A 24,631-nucleotide genomic window follows, 5' to 3' on the forward strand; every position below is an offset into this window, starting at 1 on the left:
CATCCACACTTTGGGAATTCTAGTAATATTCTTATAGTTAGGAAAAAAAAAAAAAAGTCATTGAAGTAATTGAGCCAGCTAGTTCCTTGGCCAGTTTCTTTAGGATTCTTTGGGAGAAGTTATCACCATTGCTGACTCTAAAGTTACTCTCATACACAGTTTTTACCCCTCCTTAAGATATCCACACAAATAGATGTGAATAATCACATCACCATGATAGCCTGACTCACTATTAGTAGTAACCCTTATTACAAGTTGACCCCACAAAATCAGGTTGGCTATCTAATAAAGCAAAGTAAGAAGGGCACATTTTTTCTATTGCCTCAGATTAACACACCTCAAAGCACCAGAAACAGAAACCTGTGGGGACTCCTCATACAAAGTGAGACAAGTTATGCTTGTATACAGTGTGGTAGAATGAGACTGGGACTTGGAAAATACTCAAGGAGCCCACAGACCATCTCCTCTTTCCATGGAAAATGTTTGTCCAGGGTTGATAGCCAGTGAAGAGACAAGCTACAAACACTGCTCATGGAAATGTGGGGTGATTGCTTGCTCAAATGTCCAGCCAACCACAATTCTGTGTCAGTACCAAACTCACTACTACTTTTTCCCCCTTTTCAATAACTTTCTCAGAAGTAATATAAACCCTTCTGGCATTGTAGGGTGATGATAAGATTGACAGAATACATGCTTCCTAACCAATATCTTTTTTATGAATAATCAATAGATGGAGCCAAGCTGATTCCCACTAGACTTTCCTGAGGGGCAGAAACTGAATTTGTTTTCATTGAGATCCTGTCCCAAACATAACACCTCCTGGGGAATTCAAAGCAGAGGCATATGATACCAAATTTCCTCCTACTGATTTTTTTAAAAATAACTCCATTTGGTGGACTGAGATCATTTCAGATAAAACCCAGTGTGATAATCACTTCCCTGCCACCTGAAGGAGCAGGATTTTGCACACTCCTGCTTCTCCTCTTGCACTCCAGCAAGAGGTGCCCGCTGAGCATTCTACCAGCATGTATGCCATGCTGACATGGCTTTACAGCTACAGCTCTCTCTGAAAACTCTGCTCATCTTTGGATTCATAGATCCAGTGATACCTGAACTCATTAAGATATCAAGTTCCTGGATGTCTGGACAAATTAGATCGTGTTGTCAACTCTCTCTGTTCCTGAATTTGGGCAAGAAGGTGGAGGTCCAACTAAAATTGAAGTAATAGAACATGAATGCAGAAAGCCATAGGAATGACGTACATAACACTTTCAAAATCAAATAACAAACATCCAATCTATGCAAACAATTTCCGTTACCTTCAGCACTGTACAAAACAATTCAAACCCTCATTAAGATGAAACAGAGTTAGGAAATAAAGGGTAGAAAGTGTTTGTGATTTGTCTGATGTCACACAAATTTTCTTCAGAGTTCACATTTGGACTTCTTTGGCTGTAGAACACAGGATGATATGCTCTTATCTTTTGTCCTCTTGCACATTCTCTGCAGACTAAGAAAGCTATGACCACACATCGTGTTCATGTCAGTATATCAAGTCTTCCCCAGGTCAAGACCTGGTGATTGGATTGAAGCCTTTCAGAAGAGAGGAACTACTTATCTAATTCAGATCTGGATCTAACCTGGAATTTCAGTTCTCAGGTATGTATCTTCCTGAGAGTTTACAGCACAAATAATTCACACCGTATGCTGAGACAACTATGTCTTCACCTTAATAAAACACAACCAGAACTGAAAAGAGAGGTTGCAACTGAAAAGAAGACAGAATTATTTCTGTCATAAAACCTGCAGAAGACCCAATTTCTTCTCAAGCATGACAGCAGAACTGAATGTCTAACTGGTCAGCAAAGTGTTGTTTTTTTTTTTCTTCCACCATTCTCTCAGGCTACTAGAAAACAGCACACTGGGTGGACATAAGTCAGATTTTAGCTACAGTCTTACAACAGGGTCACATTAAGCGCTAAAAAAACCTGCAAGCATTTACCTTGCAGCAGCTCAGTATTAGTATCTTCCTTATGACCAGCACCTGCATGTTCTTCCGTTCAGTAACTTCTCTTGCCTTCATGATCCAAGCAAGACACTACTGTATTATAAAATATATATATGTTTTGCTTTGTTTTAAAGTGAGTTAGAGATGACATAACATTATTTTCTGCTGTAAAATGCTCTGTGAGCAGCTGGGGGGAAAAGGTTTATTGCAGCTTTATTAAAATATATTAAATAAATTGAAGACAAGCTATCCAGCCAGCTGATTGAGGCAGAGACTCCCTGTAGATATTTTGGTTGCACATTAAGAAAGTTGTCACAAGTAATTTGGACTGGAGCGTGGAGTTATAGACTGCCAAATGTTGATTAATTAAGCCGATGTTTGGATTAGTTCTGCTAGATTGTTTCATTAGGGAAAATGACTGAAAATATGGAATAAAGCAATCAGGGGGAATCCAGGAAGGATTTACATGTAAGTGAGACCTCCAGCAAAAAACAAGGGACTGGGCCAATCTCTCTGTGTTTTATGATGCTCTATAACCCTCCTCCTTCTCCCTGACTGGGGCAGGAATAGCAGTAGGAAAGCCAACTTGTGTTTGCTGTAATAGACAGTGATCTTGCCGTAGTCATTCTCAACAGCCTAGGAATGGAGTCCTTTCTTTGATGTGTGATGTCTCAATTTTACGGAAAACTGTCATCTATTGTTATATCCACAATATCAGCCTAAAGATGAAAAAGAATATATGATCATAAAAGTAATAATTGCATAATTATTGTTTATATTAATATCAGATTTTTCCTCCATATGTTTTTCCCCTGTAGTACTGTAGTAGAAAATGCCTTGATGAGAAGACCTCCTGCACTGGGAAATCCTTTTCTTATTTTCTTAGGCGCCTGTAATTGGTCTGTAAATGCACTGCCATGAAACTTCACTGAATTTAGCTGCATTCCAAAAATAGCAAGACAGTTAATAATAATAATAATAATAATAAAAAATCCAGCATGTCAAATTAAATTAAAACAAAATAATCTGTTAGTTTCAAAGCTGAAACAAACTGTTACATACTCAAAGTAAATAATACTACACTGTCTGAGCAGTCCATTAAGAGAAGCACATTTTCCTCCAGCACATTTAGCTTTAAGGGCAGGGAGAGAGAGGTGGGAACCTGGACTGGCCCCAGCCAAAAGTCTGGCCCAGCTTCACAGCCCTGCAGGGGAGAGAGTGTGCTTGCCAAAGGACAGAGACCAAATCCAAATTTCACGAAAGAAAAGTGAGTGAGGCAGTAGCTGAATGCCAGAGTGCCTCAGCTGGAGGAGGTGATGCTGCAGGTGCCCAGCACACTGCCCACAGAGCCGTAAGATCCCAAAATAGAGCATCGCGTGGCTGAGCCGCTGGCACCATCATAGGAAGCTGGTGCTTGTACCGCATAAGTGAAGTTATAACACGGAAAGTGAACTCATCACGCTTGTCATGATTCATAACATAAATCACTCTGCCTGATTCTAACTACATTTCACAGCCGTTGTGCTCCTGCTCAGCCAAGAGAGGCACAGACACAGCTGAAAGGAAGGTGCTGGGTAAGCTCCAGTATCAGCCTCGGGAAATCAGAAAAAGACAGGCCACCAACTTTTGGCTGGCCTCATAGCATGGTCCACAGGTCTCATTGATGGTTGAGGTGCATAAGAGGTCAAAAGTGTTCACATTGTGATAAATCAAGGTGAAATAAGTAACTGGGCTATTTGGCCATTTTTTACTAAAATGAAGGAAAATAAATAACACTTGTATACTATTCACTCTCTGAAAATAAATAAATAAATAAATAAAATCACAGCTGTTTCCAGGTAGTCAGTTCAAATAGTCAAAGTCCTAAGTCATTCTGGTGAACATAGGCTCTATTTCCCTTCTTTCCAAGCTTGCTTATACTGCAGCTTAGAAGATAAAGACAATGAAAAAAATCAAGAGAAAAATTCTAAGTCTTATATAATATCATCTCTATATATCAAACCCCCAACTTAGACTAAGCAATCTAATAGGACTTTCACCTCCTGAAGTCCATTGTCAGTTAGACTCACACACCAGGCTGGCACAGAGAAGAATCACATGGAGCTCAGGAGCATTCAAAGAGGATGTTAAAAAAAAAAAAAAAAAAAGCCACCTGCATTCTCACCTCCAAAAAGAGAAGTGTGAGATTAAGCCAGTAGAATATCACTTTTTTGTCTTGGCTAATGCAATTTCCTTCCATTTAATGGATATGGAAAATCAAAGTGAATGGGCAGAGAAATTTTTTGATATGCTTATTTGCTCTGCTCACATATGTCACACTGCTCTTATGCTGGGCATAACCCTCTGATGTTATTCTTGTACAAACTTGTCACAAAAATCTGTATTTCACTCTGAGGTTACTCCAGGAAAACTACCTCTAGGTCAGTAAAATTACACTAGCAATTAACTAGACTAATTCAGCTCTGCCCCAGGTGGAAAATATGTTAATGTTTCAGAAGTTACAAAAATATTGTCTCTATTCATCGCTCATGCTACTCATCAAAATTCAAAAATAGATAAAACAATGAACAAGAGAAAAACTTCATGTTTAACCCAACCCACCTCAAAGTATCCACCAACCATTGTGTTTACAGTACACTCAGCCACTCCGCTATGTGACTTGATGCCACAAAAGCTGCTACATTTGTGGCCTACAACAGAAATGTAGTAGGAAGCAGAGTGGGTTTTTTTGTTTGTTTGTTTGTTTGTTTTACTTGACAGCAGGTAACTAATTCTGAATCCAAACTATTAACAGTGTATCAGAAAACAAACAAATAAAAAAAATAGAATTCTGAACCACTTCTTAAGATCTGTCCAAATTGTTCATATATCTTCTGTTAATTTAAGTAACATATTGTCTAACATATCATAATTTTGGCCTGCTTCTAACTGGTCAAATTTGATCTACAGCAACTTAGATAAGAGGCAGAAAGTGTGATGGGCAGAGCAAGGATAAACTACCACTGACTGCAAAAAAGAGATCTGCACTTTTCAAATGACTTGCCTTCTCACATTACAAAGGATTTGTACATGGGCACGTGCTTTGGGATATGGAAAATTCAAATCTGCTTTTGAAATTATGGATCGCTTCTCATCAGGAGCTGGATTCAGTGAACTGTTTAAACATGCTCAATACAGCTACTTTTCCAGCTGTTATTAGCTGAAGGTCTTCTGCTGACCGTACTTTTGCATTTATATCATCCTTTCAAGCTGAGGAATTCTAAAGCACCAAATAAATCTCACATATAGATGCAGTCCAAGTTGAGGAGGAGGACAACTATCAGCTAACATTCTTTCTAGAGCGTTTCCAGTTATGACAACAGTACAGATTCCTAGTCCTAGTGGTGAAAAGAAAGAAAGGAAGACAGACAGAAAAAGAAAGAAAGAAAGAAAGAAAGAAAGAAAGAAAGAAAGAAAGAAAGAAAGAAAGAAAGAAAGAAAGAAAGAAAGAAAGAAAGAAAGAAAGAAAGAAAGAAAGAAAGAAAAAGAAAGAAAGAAAGAAAGAAAGAAAGAAAGAAAGAAAGAAAGAAAGAAAGAAAGAAAGAAAGAAAGAAAGAAAGAAAGAAAGAAAGAAAGAAAGAATTCACATGGCAAAATCTCTGTAGTTGACCTCTTTATGTACTGTATGAATGGGAAACACAGCTGAAATACCTAAAATTCTGAGAAGTGCCAGAACACCATATCACAACTTAACAGTTCTTTCTACGCATCCAGAAGGCAATATGAAGTCACAACCTCAGATTGGACCTCAGATCCAATTAGCATTATTAACTTGGGCCAGAACTCTGACACTGAAATGCTCAGGACTCCTCCAATACAGGGCTTGGCTGACCTGCACAGGATGGAAAAAAGGTGTTCAGTAATTTCCTTGCAGCTGCTCATCTGGGAATCTCAGAACACCTGATTTCTTTGCTCATACAAAAAGCTCCTCGGTTCCCATTTTCAAGGCACTTACAAGAACACGAAGGAAATACAGATTCTAAAAGAGAGTGAATGTACAGTTTCCTCATTATACCTTCTTGTGCCGGTGCTAGTGTTTTATTAACTGCAGTGATAAAAGCTGCTTAGAGGATTGGCAAAGGTCATAAACATTTCTCTTTTTCCCTCTCTCCCAGTGTTGCCTCAGGGACCCACTCTGGTGGTGCTTCAGCACATGGCATTGCTGAGCAATGATGGAGGATGGTGAGGAACAGGGAAAAGAAGCATCAAAAGAGGCAGAAATTGCTACAAGTGCTTCAAATGTGTAGGAATGAGAACAGGGAAATCAAAACTGGACCTCTGTGCATGTTTCACAGCAGTGACCAGAAACGGCTCACATCCCTGGTGCTGTTCAGAATTCACCCAAAGGGCTTGCAATCTTCAGTCAATGAGTTATTCCAATGTCTTGATTGGAATCAGCTCTCAGGGAGACTGACAGAAGACTCACTGTGGAGATCCTTAAAAACAAAAAAAAAAATGGACAAAATGCTGAAAACAATGTGCTGGGTCCTTTTCCTGCTCTACCTCAGGGTAAAGCAGAATCAATGTAAACTCGGGAGACCTTTTTAATTCCACATCTAGATTTCCAGCAAGAACAATGAGGCATAAGCATAAATTTACATTCTTTCCACATTCAGGAGCTGTGTACCCATGAACTAAATGTTGCATCTGTAGTCCTATAGATTTGGAAGAATCCTGCTCCTGAAACAAATGCTGTCAGCAGTCAAGGATGTTGTACAGAGTGCTAACGGTATAGATAATGCCAAAAGAGGGCTTGCAACCACAGCAAAACAAACTATTGAGAATGAAGCCTGCAGTGGTGAAAGGATAAATAATTTATGCTTTTAGGCAGAATAAAGTTTTCCCCATCTTATTTCAGCAGATTGCATTTCTGGGAGTAAAATAAGAAGGGAATTAGCAGCTTTCTGTCAATCACAAGATTGTCCTTTCCTTCCCTGCAAGATACAGTCATCAGGTGTTCTGTATGAGGAATAAGCCAGGAGAAGGGAGGGACATGATATTTTTCTCTATTCACTGATTTTTATTCCGAATAACATGAGACTTCATAGCACAGATGTTCATTCACTCAGTTTCATCAAGTCATAGTACTCCTCAAGCCTGTGACAGAAGAATCATGCAGAAAACTGCATGTGCAATCTAGTCAGGATTTTGGTTTCTGACTGCTTTTGTGCAGATACCCACTTTTTACTGTTTTATTTAAGTCCCAAAATGTAAGGTTTTTTTTTTTTTCTGAATTGGAGACACATGTCCATTCTCCTATTGAACTGAAACACTGATTTCGGAATCTAATTTAAGGCTAAAACAAGTCAGTGTTTTGATTTGAACTGAGCATCAGTGTTTTGGAGATTGTTTTTAACATTTCAGGTAAAATAGAGAAGAGAGTATTAAAATTGTTCTAAATGCAAATGTCAGAAAGTTTAATTTTAAAAAAGGCAAAACAAAAATCAAACATTTTGATTTTTTCAGTAGGTGTTTCTGTTGATACATCAAGTAAAGAAAGTGAGCAAAATCTTGTTGTGAAATAAGTATATTTGACTAGAAAAATACCCAACACATTCCCATAGAAAAAAAAAAAAAGCTGCAAATTCTACTGCCAAAGATAGTCTAAATATTACACTGACACTGTCTGTCTCTGAAACTTGAGGTCAAGGTGCTTCAAATGTAAAAGGACAAACCCTCTTGCCACCTCTCTGCCCTCTTGGTATTTCTGAAATTAGCAGCACACTGGGCCTGGTGATGTTTATGATGTTTGAGCTGTAGGAACAGGAAAGCTGCACAGGAGCAGCAATTTCACCCTAAACAATCTAACTGTTGTTATTATTACAAACTATACCTTGTCAAGGATACATATATGTGTAATTTGGGCTTCCTCGGGTGTCATTTCCAGGGTTCAGAAACTCATAGATGGCAGCCCTGCTCGGTCTTGCCCTTGTATGTTTAAGGTCACCACTTGCATTACCAAACTCATTTTACGGGGCTGAATTTAGTACAGCAGATGGCAAAGCACTCTGCTGCATAATGTGCCTTTGTCCTGAGCCGGAGGACTCAGGGGCACTCCAGAGGCCATTTCCTCTGACTTTTGACCTGCTTCTGGAGGCTGGTAGCAGTCACACCAACTTCCGTGGGCTGCAGGGACCTCTCCGGATGGGAGCAGTTGCCTTGCTGCCAAAACCTACCAACCCACACCTGGGAAAGACTTTGCTCTCTCCTTCCTTCTTAATGACAGGCATTTTGGCTGACTGCTGCACATTCGTGTCAACAAACCCCAGAGGGGCTGTAGGCTTTGGTCTGGAGGATTACAGAGGTGAAAACTGCTGCCAGGTGAGCATCACAGTGGTGCATTTGCTGCTGTTGTTGTCCTGTTTGAAAAGATGTTGTTTGCCAAATCAAGGTGGGGAAGAAGCATCACCAAGGGGCTACCAGCTCCCCACCCTGCAGCTTAAGAGCTGCTTTCTGCTCCTTTTGTACCACAGAAACAGCACAAAGAGCTGTGGCTTCTTATTCCCAAAGAATAGTTAAAGCAGCTCTGTCTGCAACTATCTTCTGTTTTGGGTAATTACCTTCTAGCTCCCTTAATTCCCATGCACTTTCAATAGAAGTTATTCTTTTCTTCCTATAAAAGTTTTGTTGCTTCATTATGCCCCAGAGATGACTATACGTCACTGGTGGCTGAGCGATTCCATTATATGCAATCAGCAAAGAGCTTAGGGTCCCTTCAAGATGAAAGATGCCATCTAAATGTAAGTTATATATTTCAGTAATATGCACTAAAGTGTAAATTCTGCTTTGCAAGGAACACTTAAGGTCTCCATCAAGCTCCATGGAGTTAATAAATTGACAGCAGTGGCAATCTCATACCATGCTTATTTCAAAGCCTCCAACTTCTCACAGGCAACTGCACTTTGCCAGACAAAAAGCCTTGCTTGCTGCAGTGCCTCACTGTTATTGTAATGCTATTGACATCTTGGCTTTTTTGTTGCACTCAAACCTTATTATCAGCACTGTAGTTTTAACATCCCCCAACTGCAGCAGAGAAAATTAGCCCTTGTTTGCGAATCGATCATTCCTTCAGAGGTGGACACCACCACTGCCACCACGCTGGTCTGTGGGAAAGAGGTTGGCAAGCAGAAGCATTCATAATTTATTTAACTTCTTGTAATAATCTGAACAGTGGGCCTTTGTTTCTTTGCTTCATAGGGTCTTTCTCAGTATTAGGAAGACAAAAAAATAAAAGGAGCAGGGAAAAAAAAAAAAAAAAAAAAAAAGCCCTTCCCCTTCCGACCTGAGAAGATGCTCAAGGGATTTGTATTTATAACCCAACAGTGAGTCAATTGCTATGGAGATCCCTGAGCTGGCTCATTTCCCTTCTCCCCCTACCTCTATTTTGTCAGAGTCTTACCTTTGCCCTTTTGTTCAGAGATCTGGATTCCTTCCAAAGCCTGTTTTGAAACACGGTCCATACTAGTAGAATATAAGCTGGCTGCTACCAGTCCCTGGACAGTTAACCTCAAAGCTGGAGGAAACAAAAATAAAAACTGTTTCATCCTCTTGGGCTAGACAGCTGCTTGGTCAGCATATCTGGAGGTGGTTTCTTGGCTGAGTAGCAAACTTAATATCTCAGTTGCCAAGTATTACAGAACATAAGAAATCCCAGAGCAGAAAAAATAGTCGGTGATGGTGGCAGCAAGGCAGATCCATTTTAACCCCATTGTGTGATCTGTAGATGGTCATTAATGCCTGGTGTAATGGCCAGGCAAATGGACTGGGTAGGTGGTGAGGTTGTTTAAGGCAAAGAGTAGTTTGCTGGGGACCTAAAGTTGTGGCTGTGTCCTATACCTGGGAACAGCAGGTTAGGAGAAGCCTTATTCATTTATTTGTTCTTATTGAACTTGAATATAAGTTATTTAATCATCACCCGAGAATCACACTTTCCCCTGTGTGGCTCATGTCAGGCTACATTTGTCACAGAATTTTGTAAACCTTTTCAGAAAGGCTTTCAGAGCGCAGAGTTCATTTTGTTTTCTGTGCATATATTTTAACACATTCTTCTCAACACAACAACAAACCTGTCTCTCCCTGCTTTAAGTAAGCACAGACCTCAAAACCACACATCAGCTTCTGTGTGAGTTAGGGTTGAAATGTATCCATCTGAGGTACAGAAAGCTTCCCTTTGCCAGCCAGCACTGAGGGGACTCTAATGTTTAACTGAGCAGCTCCACTTCCTCGGGTAGGGTGATGGAGGCCTGCACCCACACATCCACTGCAAAGCAACACAAACTGCAGGCTGAACAAAACCTTTTTGGTGAGAAAAGCTAATGGTCAACTTTCAAATGAAGGGTGCCCTTAGCCCAAAGGTATGCTACAGCTGAAACTCCTCCAGCAACACAATGACTGCTTAACGTGCTGTGCTGCGTGTGGAGGAGCTGACCAAAAAAGCACACTGAGTTTAGTGGCAGGGCCTCCATCGGCTTCGGTGCCTGCAGACTAAGCCCTTTGCCTGATGCTGCCTCATGTACTAGGCTGCTTGGTGAGCTTCACGCCACGTCAATTCCCCCCCTCCCCCCCAGCCCCTTACTGCCTGACTATCCTAATTGCTCTGTGGGAATTGCCTTTGGAAAGATCCATAAATAGTTGGGAGGGGAAGCAGGGTGCATGCTAGGCAAGCCTTACCCAGCCGAGACAGTCTTGAAACTGTGACTGTTTGCCACCTTGTGGTGAGCAATTTCTCAGCTTTCATTTAGTTTTCCCCTGCAATGCTGCATTGGTATTAAAGTATCAAGCAAATTTTCTTCATGTCATCCTTTTTCCTCTTCTATGAAATCTCCATCTGTTGGAAGGCCTTTGTTCTAAAGCTCTTTTCTTTTTTTTCCTTAGTGATTTAATGATGTCCTTTAACTCTTACACAAGTCCAAGCTTAATGAGACAGTCCTTCTGTTCATTCACGGGTGTTAGCTAGCAGGTCCCTCACCTCAGTGAACGGTCAGCTGTATGAAGTGTGATGGTGCATCTGTTATTGCCTCAACATAGGCTTCTTTATTCTGGTTCTAAAATAATTTTCCTCCAAGAATACTTTTTAATTGCTCAAGGGTACTAAGGATATCTGCCCTGATTTAGGTGGCTGAAAATGCAAAGGAAAATCTAGGCCTCTCTTTCTCCCCAGATTGAAGGAATTCTTATGATTTTTTTTTTTTTTTGCTGGTTTTCCTTATTTTCATTGCTCCTCTGAATCCTTGCTTTCTACATTGCTATGTCAGTCTTGGTCTTCTAGCAGTACTCTAGCAGAGATGCCTGCAGCCATACCACCATCTGACACTGCCAAGTCCAGACTGAGAGGTACATTGGACTACTGTTGCATGCATCTGGACATAATACGGATTGCATGTGTGTATGGGGGTTTGATTTGTCTCTGAGCTGATGGAGTCATGCAACCAGCTTGGTATTTCTGAAATAAAATCGAGAATAACCTTTCTTCTGCATGGGCAGGAATAATCAGCAGATAAAAATATCGGTACAACCTAGTCCTCATATATTACAATCATAAGAAAAGGAAGCTAATTTCCTCTTCTATTTCTAAAGTTTGGCCATGATTTCAGATGGTGATTATGTCTATACTGCTTGATGAAACAAAGTCAAGGACTCTGCTTTTTGGTACTGAGGCCAAATAACACAGAGCAACTGTGTGCATGTGTTCATGCACTTATGACACTTCACGTTGGGACTCCGATGTGTCCCATGTAAGGCTGTGTGGCCCTATTATTTCCTTTCCTTTCATTTAATTTCAAGGTGTTTCAAATACCGAGAAGTCTGTGTTGCAGCCCATCAGAAGTCAGCATTGGGATACTTCTTACAGTAGAAAATCAGGGGATATTTCTGCATGCCCAAGTGGTGGCACAAAGGAATATACAGATGTTCAAAGGCACAGAGTCTCCTGGAACTGGGCTGGAAGACTGTGGAGCATGGAAGGACCCAAAGCTGGCAGCATTGTGTTCACACAGCTGAAACAGCACTTGGCACAGCCCATCCCAGTAACCCTTACCTGGACATTATTTTGAAGACTGCAAGCTGGCACAAGGCAAAACTGCCAGGATGCATATTAGCAGTGAAACAATTTGGACAATTCACTTGTTCAGCACTGAAGCACTCCTTGCTAAAATAATAATAATAATAATAATAATAATAATAATAATAATAATAATAATAATAATAACAACAACAACAACAATAACAATAACTGTAACAATAACTGTAACAATAATAACAATAATAATAATAATTTTTAAAACTGCCAAAAATACTTTTAAATACATATCTTAAGAATTTCCAACGTCTTCTGAACTCTTATACACAGATGTCCTAAACTGTCACAGTGACCTTACCTGGGTTATTTTTTTTTACTACTCAGTGGCTAATAGTGGCCGTAAAACAACAATTTTTCTGCAGCTTGGCTTGCCCCCACATGAAACTTCACCCAGCTCTGTGGGCAAATGGATCCTGAGGGACCACAACAGGCTGGACTCGTGCAAAGGAGCCACTGCTCTTTTAAAGTCTCCACTTAGAAGAAAAAGTACTCAGAGAACAAAATTTCTGTCCTACCACAGTTCACTTGCATTTATATTTCACCCTGCCCTTCTCTGCTATTTCACCCCTTTCCTTACAGAATTTGTATTATGCCTTCCCTCCCCCTTTCTCCCTGCCATAGTTCTTCACTCTTTGGCAAATACAGCCTAAGACTGGTTATTTCAGCTGATCCTTCAGTTACAGGCTGTTGAAGAGTTAAGCAGTGGAAAAAACTTGCCCAGTATTAATTTCTAATCAAACGCAGACATAAACAGTGAGAGTGGAGTTCATTCAACATACTTGAAGCAAAGTTCCATGAATAGAAGTAGAATAAAGCTGTGCAAAAAAAGCAATAAAGCTGGAGGAATAACACAGAGAGATAAAATCTATAATCAGAGAATACATTCAAAGCCCTATTTTCGAGACTGCAATGCTAAACAATTAATTTAATTTCAAAGGATGAAACATGAAGCAAGATGTCACCAATGGAGACTACAATTTTTATGCAATTCAGGAGTATCTGTGTTCTATTTAAAGATGAATAAATGTGTAAGACAAGAAAGATATACACATCAAATTTGGGTATAAACTAGGAAAACTTACTTTCTAATCAGAGGACTAAACCCAGTCAAAATTCTGGATCACTTATGGCTGCCCAGCCAGCTCATCCTGCAAATTTATACTAGTTTTATATAAGTATTTTGGGGGGGATTTAATCCTATCTTTTCATGAAGTGATACTTACCCACAGAGGAGAGAGGTAAATTCTTTAGCTAACTGAAATTTGCATCACTTCATCACAATCAGTGGTGCTATGCTGATCTACACCATCTGAAAATCTGGCATAAATTATTCTCTTTAGATCATTAGTCTGATTTCCTTAAATAAATTCAATGCGTATATTTAAAAATAAAATAAAATAAAATCAGCTGTCAGCATCCTGGTACTGCAACTGACACCAGTGATTTATTTTGTTCACTAAGATTGATTACTGTCCCTGATGTATAAGCATCCAAGGGCAGAGACCATCTCTTTTTGCATAGTGGAAAGCCATTCACTGCAACAAAGTCCCAGTCTGCTCTCATTGTATGGTTATCATATGCAGGTTTGCATACAGAAAAGCAACTAGAAAGGACAGAGAGAAAATTCACAGTAAGGCAGAGCTGTGCATGTCTAGACAACCAGCAGAAAGAACAGTAAAAAACATTCTACCTTTGTTTAACATTAGAGCTAAAGTAAATACACAGCATAATGCTGTTTTATTTTCTTTTTGTTTGTTTCTTTTGAAGAGATGCAATGAATTCTCTAACATTTGAAGTTTTAAAAATGCATATGGATCTACTTCTTGAGAAAAGCCATCATTCAAATGTTATTGGTGGTGGTGTTTCATTTTGTTTTGTTTTGTTTTTTCATTTCAGCTCTATAACCTATGTTAAATGTGCCAGACAGAATATTAGATCTCTTGCTGGCCCTCAAATGCATGAATTTATAAGTTCGGCAAGATGGCCTGAAAAGCATTATTAGTATTCCCCTGACTACCCGATGGGTACTAAAGAACAGCCCTGGAGCTTCCTAGTGAAAGGGAAAAATCTCAGCCCAGCACCATTAGCATGAAAGGCTACTGGTTCTGAAGGTGTTAATGTGTTATTCACATCTTCCTTTTCTCCAAAAACATTAAACAGTTAATTGTGGTTCAAGGTTTCTGTAACAGGACACAAGCCTACTTTTACCATAGCAACCAATGGTATAGAAATCCTTTCTCATATTATTAATCATAGATGAAAAGTAGGCAAAACAGAAACATTAAAATAGTTGGAATTCAGAAGTGATTTTTTTTTTCCTAAGTTTGGAAAACCTCCTTTTTCTTTCATTTGCATTCAGTAAAGTCCTTCAGAAAGAGTAATGCTTAAGAAGTCTGCCTAGTACCAGAAGTTTTTCTTGTTAAAAATAACAATGTATTTTCATTTACAGTGAAACTGTCTTATGCAGCTCTGTAAGTAGAAGAGGTCTTCATAATACACGAAATGTATGAAGTCCATCTTAAGCTAAACAACTTCCATTTCCCCAATTAAATGATTTCTACTTCTTAAAAGTTCTTTAATGTACCTGTGTGTCAGTTGTAAAGAGTTTATTAATTATTGGTCTTTGGCTCAGCAATAATGCTTCATAATGTCATTCCTCTTCTTGAAACAAACTCAACAAAATACACATAAGGGAAAGAACAATGGATCCCACCTCACTGGGATGATCACCACATGACATTGGCACGCACAGATAAGCCAGTAAGAGATGAAGCCTCCCCTTTTATTCTCACTTGTGCTGTTTCACCTTGAGATTGTATTTCCTGTGTACAAATGCATAACCTTGCATAACTGTGACTCCGAATTTACCACTTCTCACAATCCACAATGCAGAAGTCAACAAAGAGACTCAGAAAGGAGTCGCAGATGCAGGCTTCAAAATCTCAAAGGTGGTTATTGCTTGTCATATCCAGGGGGATTAGCTTGCTGCTCCAATGGGCACCTGCTCAGCTTCAGCATTCAACAGAAAATCCCTCTACAGGATGAGGTGGAGGCACCCTAAGACCTATGCCTCTTACCCTAGAATATTATAGAAGATTTGTAAAAAAAAAAAAAAAAAAAAAAAAAAAAAGGAAATAAACATTTCTATCTGTTCCATCCAACACTGGTTCTGAATTTATGACCATCTCTGACATGAGAAGGTTCTGGGAACAACATTTTGGACTAAACAGTCAGTTCATGCAGTCCCTGTGACTACAGTTTTATGGTTGAAACTTAAAGGGTGAAAGTATCTTTATGAATCTGTAGTCTGACTGCAAGCTGTAAAATTTCATCAAGTGGTTTGTTTATCAAACTTATAACTTTTTTCTTTTTGAATTACATGTGTTTTAGAAAGCTTTTCATGTAAAGAATTCAAGAGACAGTGCTTACATCAGAGAATTGTATAAATTCTTCCAGAGTTTAATGAATGTCTCTGAAAAAAAAAATAAAATAAATAAAATCCATATTTTTAGTTTGAATTTGATTCATTTTGGCTTTAGGTGTTAAATATTTCTATGCATCTCTGCATTAGGCTAAAATAATCCACTACTCTAAAGATCATCCTAAACGTATATTGACATCTTTAATGCCATAAAAGGTAGTAATACCAAGTCTTCATCTCTGTTTATGATTCTGCTACCTATAAATATTTTAAATTTCCTTTGTTCCACACTAGAAAAACACCTAGCTGGTCATCTGTTATCATCTACTTTTTTAAATTGGTGTCTTTTCAAAAACTTTTTTTTTAATGTCCAAAGCTAGATATTGTTATTGTTTTTAGAATTTCTGTATTTCACTCAACTCATAAGCCAACAGGTCAAGGTATACAAAGAAAAAGCAACTTTTTTTTTTTTCCCCCAGAATAAGCAACTAACAACAAAGGTAGCCCAGAGTCCTTTTTAAAATACTGGAATATGCTAAAATTTTAAGCATAATTTTCCCAATTCTTCCATATCCAAAAGAAAACAGACTGGGGAGAGAGCAATACAGATTGCTAGCAGAACTCTTCACAAAATACAGTATGTTCTTAGCTCCTGATGAATTGCAAAACTTGTCAGTCATTAGCATAAACTAAGCCCAAGAGTTTATGGGCCAGCAGTTGAGAATATCAATCAAATTAAAAATAAAAATACAAGTGGCCATGTAAAAGGAAAAAAATACCTTACCAAGAGATGTTTGTTGTCTTTAACTGTACAATCACAGCTTGAAATTTTCAGAGTATAAAGAAGGAGACTTGCTCCTGATTAAAACAGATAGGGAAAATATAGGGCAATATGATCTATTGTAAATAAACAAAGCATAATACACCTACACCACCTTCCTACAGACTGTGTGAAGTCACGTTCATAGAGAAAGGAGATAATCTCCTCGTGAACAGAGGGAAGAGAATGCCACTCTCTTACACTGATAATTCAAGAAAAAATGTTTTACAGACAGGAGGGACCATGACTGGCAAGGAAAAAGTGGACTCAAATTCACTCTATTCTTTCATATTGTTTATAAGGAGGAAAAGAAGATTACAGGAGGGTAAGTAAACTGAACTCTCACAGAGCAAGGAAATACTGCCTTAGCCAGTAGTCCAAGAAGTACAGAAAAAGTAAGCAAATTAGCTTTAAGGCTAACACTGTTTTCCTTGCTCTAAGTAGAGCACTTGCTGGTAATAAGATGAGAGACTTTTTGTGATATATACAGGACTTTTTTCAATTTCAAAAAGATTGAGTAGGAAGCTGCATTTTTGTACAGAGTTGAGAGAAGGTGTATTCTGAGATGATACTGAATATATATGAGCAACTGCTGTAGAAACCCCTGATAAATTGACTTGGGACACATTCACCACTTATGCTTTCTGTGGCCATCACCCTAAGTAGATGCATTGTTTATTCCTGAATCAATTGCATTTCAGCTCCATTTCATTCTAATCAGATAGTCAATAACCCCTGGATAGCATTTGGCAGCTGGGAAACCACTAGCTCTCTATTTTTTTTTCCTTCTTAATTGCTGTTTGCAAACTAGTGTGTTCAGGTTTTGTTAGTACGGGTCTTCAGGATTTTATTTTTTGTTAAATGTATCATGGAATTGCCACATCAATTGCAGTGGAAAAAGTCCATACTACAGTCTCTTTTTTAATCTTTTTAGAATTTGTGCAAATTGGGAAATCTGCTAGTCTGACATGCTTTAATGTTTATAGTAACAAGAGCAGATCAGGACAAAGTACCAAAGGGATCTAGGCTCTTCAAGCTATCTTCTATGGTGACAGACAGCCATTTAAGAAGGATGGCTGTAAATTTATGTTGAGTGCTGTTGCTGGGCATATGCATTGAAAAATGATGAAAGCTGAAACCAGGAATGTTGAAATAACAAACTAGTAAAATACAGTGTCTACAGGAAAGCTTAAATGATTTATCTCTAGATTTCTCCTATGGTCAATTTTTGCTTTTTTATTCAAGAAGGGACAATTCTTACAGAGTTAGTGACTAACTTTATTACTTTTGCCTACATGAGTGGTGCTTACTCAAAAGAGTGACCCTAATGTTTGAGAGACAGCTCCTCTTACGCTTCCCCATCAGAAGTCTTAGAAAGGTAGTATCACTGAACAGATGGAGGTTACATTCATGCTGTGAAATCCCTGCAGATCACACAGCCAGTTCCCTGCTTTTGAGAAAAATGGGTAAGTCATAAAGGCCAAACACAGCTGCCTTCTCCAGTTTCTCAGGCAAGCAGATATTGGTCTGTACCACACAACAATACTAAGTGACATTTCCTGATTCATATTCAGCCATCCTCTACACACAATAGAGTGTTCCACTTGGTGTTAGTGTACTGGGCATCTTGTGTCAGTGCAACCAACTGGATTTTGAAAGAGTTTTGTCTCACAAGAGGATATCTACCACTTTAAACACAGAAGTTCAAAATTATTTCATGTTCAATCAATTAAAATGAGTTGGCAACCAAAGGGAAGTTACAGAAACAAACAGACCTGTGGTGAAAGAAACTTTGTCATCTGGGCCTGAGATGGGGATGTTCCAGTCCCAGTGACATTCAGAAATTAGGGTTAGGGTTGAGTGAAAAAGTGAGTTTAGAGGTACCATTGGAGTGGACCTAGCATCAGGTAAGCACAGGAAATTGGAGCACCAGAGTGATCTTTGTTAGGAGAATCTTTGTGGTGGGGCATCTTAGTTTTAGTCTAAGACAACAGTTAGAGTCAGCATTGAGTGAATGAGAACCTGGAGGTGCTGTTTGGGTGGGGGTAGGATCTGGCATCCAAAGGTGAGTTTGGGCAATAATGGGATCTGTAGTGAGAGGATATTTTTGTTTGGGGCCATGGGCGACTATCTTTTACTCAGCCTGAACTGGAAGTTAGTGATAGTGTTGAACAGAAGACCAAGCATAGGAAAGTATTCCCTGCCCCAAGATGATGGACATGTTTGGTTTTGGGCCAAATCTTCTCATCTCAGCTGTCCATGGTCTGCACCCTACATCTATGCTAATCACCTCTGCCACTGGTATAGCCAGGCCATAGGCTGATGCTTTCATTTTCTTTTATCATAATATTAGAGTTAAATGTGTTGCAATGCTTCTGGGAAGCATACGTCTTCCCCCTCAGATTATACAAAATGATAGCCTAAATGCTTAACTTTTTGTTACCTAGGTGAGAGGGGACTATTGAAATTTTCTCAGAATCTTAGAGCAGAAATTTCTCCATGGCCACCATCATTTGATAACACCATAGTTTTTTGTTTTGTTTTTTCTCTCTAGTTAGAGCCTGTATAGGCAAAAAAGTACCTTAGACCCCAGCTCAGCAGCCCAAAGATCCAGATACAAAAAGCTGTATGGATCCACACCCAGAATTCAGTGCTGCTTGCTTCCAAGGTCTGCATTGTAATCAGGAGGGCAAGGGTATCCACTGTTATATCTCAGTCAAGGCTGAGAGCAGTTTCACCTGTAAACAGAATTTCAGCTTCTGTGAATTATATCTTGCCCCAAAGAGCAGCACTTACACTTGGAATATAAAATCAAGAGGCAGAGCCCAGCTCTCAAATTAATATCTTGTCTCAGGTCATGTTGGAACATAAAACTAAGCTAATTTCCTGTGACTGCTCTTTAATAAGTTTTAAAAGACAGTTGTAAAGAAGAAGATGACAACACAAATCTATCCAATCAGCATGTACCCCAAAACAGAGCTATACTGGAAAAGACCACTGCGGGAAAATCACAGCAAGGACTCTGCAAACAGCCAGAGACTCATCACCCTGCCCTGCACACCTCAGCTGTCCCCACAGAGTACTATTTCCCCACACCTTGTTCATCACCACACAGTGTCACTCCACTCAGCTGCCAGGCACAGGAGGCTTGAGTGCACGGACTCCTGGTGCAGCACTGACAAAAGAGTTGAACACAAGCCGCTCCACATGTTGGCATCACTCAGCAGCGCATGAGAGACATTTCCCCGCCACTTCTGTCTCTATTTGGCATCACAGCCTCAGAGTACACTTCATGAATAACATGAAGGCTTTCTCTTTAAACCTTAAAGTGCCACTGATCTTAGGATGAAGTGATTATGACGTGCACATTTTCAAGTTTTACAAATATCAGCTATAAAATCTATCAAGGTAACGCTGACCCCAACACATGCCTTTTCAAGCAAGATAGCCAGTAAAACTTAGCATCTGATGTTACAAAAAGAGGGTCAGGAAAAAATAAATAAGTAAGTAAATAAACAAAGATAGAAAGGTTTTGCTATTCTAACACTTTGTTAGTGCTACTAACATCTTACTCACAAGCCATTAGCTTGAGTTTTGTTTCAGGAATTTGCCTTCTCAAACCCTTTTTTTCTTCCTTTGTGCAATATAAAACCAACGTATGTGTATCAATAGAGATATTTACATGCACTTTTATTTAGCCAGCATAAACAGCATGAAATAATTTACATTAGATGAGTAGATGTGCACTGGTACATATTCCCCAGATGCACTTAACTTAATCTATTTTAATTTTAAACTAAGCTATATTTTCTTTGAAAGTAAAATTCTGGAGCTGGTTGAAGAAATTACTTTGGATGTAATAAAAATGCATCATTACATTAGGTTTTGCAGTTTAATCTTCATGCTGTCTAAAGCCCACCTGCCCACAAGACTATATAGGAGTCTGAGTTATTTTACTTTCTGGCAGATTCCACTAAATGTAGAACCTCCTCTAGGGCACACGTTTAGAAATCAACTAAACACTTCCAATTTGAATTTTCATTTTTCAGTTGGGTGAATAATAGTCTAAGTAGGAACTTACAGATTGCTAAGAAGCAATGCAGCTGTCGGTAAGATGAAAGGAAAAAGTTCTCATTTTCAGGCAGGAGAAGATGGGGTCCAGCACCAGCTCTGGAACACTAGATGACCAACGGAATGATGAAAAGGGACATCATTTTCTAATAGCCCAGATGAGCTGAATGGTTGTTGAAGGCTGTTAACATCTGCCAAGTATTCACATGAAGCTGTCAGGTGGTTTGTTTGGTCTTTCCTAGGAGAAGAGTTGTTTATTTGACTACAAAGCATCTCGTAGCAGGGTAACAATTTGTCTGAAACAAGTTGGCAGAAGCTACTTATCCTGTTATCCCTTGAGCTGTGCTTGCTCTGTCAGCATCCCTGATGTCTAATCTCCAGGGCAGTGTTGCTGTAGTCCCCTGAATCCACTCATTCCCATCCACCATCACTTTTTTCTGAAGAGTACAAAATAGAAATTACAGTTTTTGTTATTCAACGAGATATCTATCCAATGACTTTCTATGCACAATAAATTGATGATGTCACATAGAATCGTTAAGGTTGGAAAAGACATCCAAGATCATCTAGTCCAACCATCACCCTACCACCAATATCACCCATTAAGCCATGTCCCCAAGCACCATGTCCAACATTTTCTTAAACACTCCCAGGGATGGTTTAAGAAAACGTTGGACCTCCATGGCTAAAGCCTATCCAGCAAAGTCTTATGTGGTCTTAATAAACAACAAGCCCAATCAATCTTTACTTTTTAAAAAGTAAAAACATGTAAAAGCATGAAAGTGGTAGAGTAATATAGTAGAGTATAACTGTACTCTAAGTATCCCAAAGCCATAGTGTTGATTCACGTTTCCTGAAATGGGAGACTGGCCAGCAATGTTGCAGAAATTTTTTCTTACAATAGATTCTGAGAACTTCTTGAAGTTTCATATATCAGAAATACTTAACTTTGGATTTTCTTCTTGGCATTTCAAACTGGATGAAATGAAGAAGAAACTTGCTTCAAAACCAAAGAAACCAGAAATGTTTCAGGTGAGCTTAGAGAAAAGGCCAAAATGCTGTTTATTGTGTTTGGAGAAGTTTACATGTCCCTGTAGCAATAAATTTTATAAGACATGAATATTTCAAGATAGCAGGAAACTTGATGAATACACAAAAGGCCAGACCGGCCTTGTCATTTGTCCGACTATACAGACAAAGAACTTTCTATCTCATCTGTCTCAGATGTCTCACAGTGCCAGAGTTCTGTCCTACCTACAGTCCAACAGAAATGAAATTTAAGTAGACTTTTCAACTTACCCAGCTCCTTTTAAGACTTCCACCAGGCAGGTCATAGAATCATAGCATATCACAAGTTGGAGGGAACCCACAAGGGACATCAAGTCCAATTCCTGGCTTCCCACAGGAGCACGTCAAAATCAGACCCTATGTCTGAGAGTGTTGTCCGAATACTTCTTGAACTCCAGCAGGCCCAGTGCCGTGATCACCACCCTGGGGAACCTGTTCCAGTGCCCAACCATCCCCTCAGTGAAGAACCTTTTCCTGATATCCAACCTGAACCTCTTCATGCCATTCCCTTGGCAATCTTCTTTCACATCTGCTTCCCTTTGCCTTCTACTCTGTCAGACCACTTTCAAGTGTGCAGAGTGGTCTTAAAACACTGTGTATCAATTTTAGTACAGGATTAATGGTTTCAACCATCAACAGCTCAATATCAACATGAATTCACTGCAATCCACATATATAAATCCACTGCATAAATCACACCACCCTAGCTTCATGTGGACTAAGAGTCCAGCATTCAGCACAAGCCCTGGAGTTTCTTCATATGGTGCCATCTCTCCCTGCCTCACACACACATTCCCATAGAGGAATGAGAGGGCTCATAGGCAAAATTAAGCTTCCAGCAAATTGTGCTGAGTCAGACCCAGAGCATATAACACTTTTATTGTACACAGAATGCACAACAGCTGCAGGGAGGCTGTTCTGGGATACCTGGAAAATGAGAAACTAAATATGACACTATTTCAGAAGCACAGACACTTTCAGATTCAGATCACCTCCTGTTTTTCTTTCTATCCACGTGGTTATGGAAAAAAACATTTGTCTATTTCCATGAATTCTACTAGGTAGTGTAAGGCAAAGAAAGCAACAGCAAAGGCATGTAGTTCTTATCCTTTTACGAGATGATAAAAGCAACTGAGAAGTTGTTGCAGCATGAGTCAATCTAGTATAATACGTCACAGACAGAAGGTGTCTGAAATATGCAGCACTGTATCTAAAATGCATGATAATATAAAATATAAAAGGGTATTACAAAATTGTACAGTTTAGATGACAGATAAAATATATGATTTGACACACCATATATTTTCATCCTTCCTCTCTAGGAAAATTGTAATCTGAATGTATTACTTGTAGAAGGGAGTTGAACTATTCTGCTGTAGAGTCACACAGTCTAGAGACAACAAGGCGAAGGGAGAGGAGAGAAGAAGAAGAAAAGAAAGGAAGGGAAGATTTTGAGCTCACAAGTAAAAAAGTAGCAAAATGAGTTGCTTCCTATTTTTCACTCCCACTAATGAGATGTATATCTGGCCCATGTATCTTCCTAACTGCTTATCAGATCCTTTGCAAAGTGTTGGTGCAACATGGGAGAGCATCTATTAAGTGCACAGGTAAGCGCAGACTCTGCTTACACTGGTTTACAGAACGCAGAGAAGTTCAGGCTCTGGGGGATGAAGAAGCAAGGAGGAGAGGAAGCTGACTGGACTCTGAACTCCATTTCCTTCTTGATCTTTCATCTGACTAATAAGCTAGACAAATAAACCATTTGTGGTTTATTATTTAGACCCTAAGATTGAAAGTACTTGGGAAGCCACATCAGGAGTACAGGTTGGAGAACATGAAAAGGACTGGGAATCAAAAATCTGTGACAGAAGAGCCACGAGTGCATTCTCCAATAAAGAAACCTTGTTGATACTCAAAGGTCCTTTAACAGAGTGAGTCTTCAATAACATGGCCAGATGCACCTACACAAAGTCGCTTAAAGGGATCCTGTTCTGTACTACTAGTACCCAAGCTTTAAAGAGGAGTTTACATAGAGTTAAAGAATTAAACACTAGAAACACAGACAGTAAGAGACTGCAGTGTGTGTTCTTCTTAAACATTTTTAGCTCCACTTCCATCCCACACTGAAGTGACAAGCCTCTGAAAATAGTGGCAGGGTCCTGTGACACATTTAAGTCACCTGAAGTCTCAGAGGGGTATCAGACATGACAGCACAGTACCTCTGGGAAGCCAATGCCATCACTTCAAACAGTTTTCTGTTCTCTTAAAGAGTGATTGCAAAAATAAAATAAATGTGGTAACATTTCCAAAAACCTTTGCAAGACAAAAACATAAGGCTTATTTGAAAACTCATGGAGGGTCATAGCAAGTCCCTAAGACACAGTCCACCTTGAAGGACAGCATATAGTTTCCTCCTCCAAGAAAAAAACGTGGTAAAAGAATGGTTCCAAAGAACTACTTACTCTCTGTTTACTAGTGCTTACATTGGTACATCCTCATTATACCGGCTTAACAGATGTCTTTAAGCATCACAGACTCATTATCAAGCACATACTCAAAACATAATGCCTGCATTTACTTTTCTTAAAGGCTGACCATGCCCATGGGTGCATGATTATTGGTTATATATGATTATATGCATGATTATAGGATTACGTAATGAACTATTAAGATCATCACCTTCCTTCAGAGGCAAAAGCAACATATTCATGCTGGCAACCAACATGGTGCTGTGAAGATGCATCACCAATCTAAAGAGCATGGGTGATAAATGCCAGGTGGAGACAGAATCTACTCAGCAGGGACCCATCCCAGCTGACGGATGAAGGAATGGAGAGAGGGAGTACCTGGATTTAATCATCTCTGGAGGTACCTTTATCTCATTTTGACTCTTGAAGGAGTTTGGGGGCAAGAAAACTCCCAAAGAATGTGCTTATATGTGCTTATAGTTAGGTGAAATGAATTTTTGCTGTACTTTTCTGTTTCAGAAAGGGCATCTTTGTTAAAATGTCTTTGCCTAATGGCATAAATGTTACCATGGAAATAAAGTGCTATTTATTAACACTCATTAAGCACCTGTCTTCCCTTTTTCTTTCGTGGGTGAATGGGCAGAACAGTGTCTCATCA

General features: G+C 39.2%; 1 long non-coding RNA gene across 1 annotated transcript; it reads right to left on the minus strand.

Annotated features, from left to right (window-relative positions):
- Positions 1–14,551: 14,551 nt before the first annotated feature.
- LOC137852988 (uncharacterized) lies at positions 14,552–24,212 on the minus strand. The gene is made up of 4 exons (XR_011094132.1): positions 23,968–24,212; positions 21,737–21,832; positions 20,448–20,874; positions 14,552–15,203 (listed from the first exon to the last, which is right to left on the minus strand). It is a non-coding gene; the product is annotated as an uncharacterized lncRNA (long non-coding RNA).
- Positions 24,213–24,631: the final 419 nt, after the last annotated feature.

Source organism: Anas acuta, chromosome 3 (genome assembly GCF_963932015.1).
Source record: "Anas acuta chromosome 3, bAnaAcu1.1, whole genome shotgun sequence".
NCBI classification, from domain to species: Eukaryota; Metazoa; Chordata; class Aves; order Anseriformes; family Anatidae; genus Anas; species Anas acuta.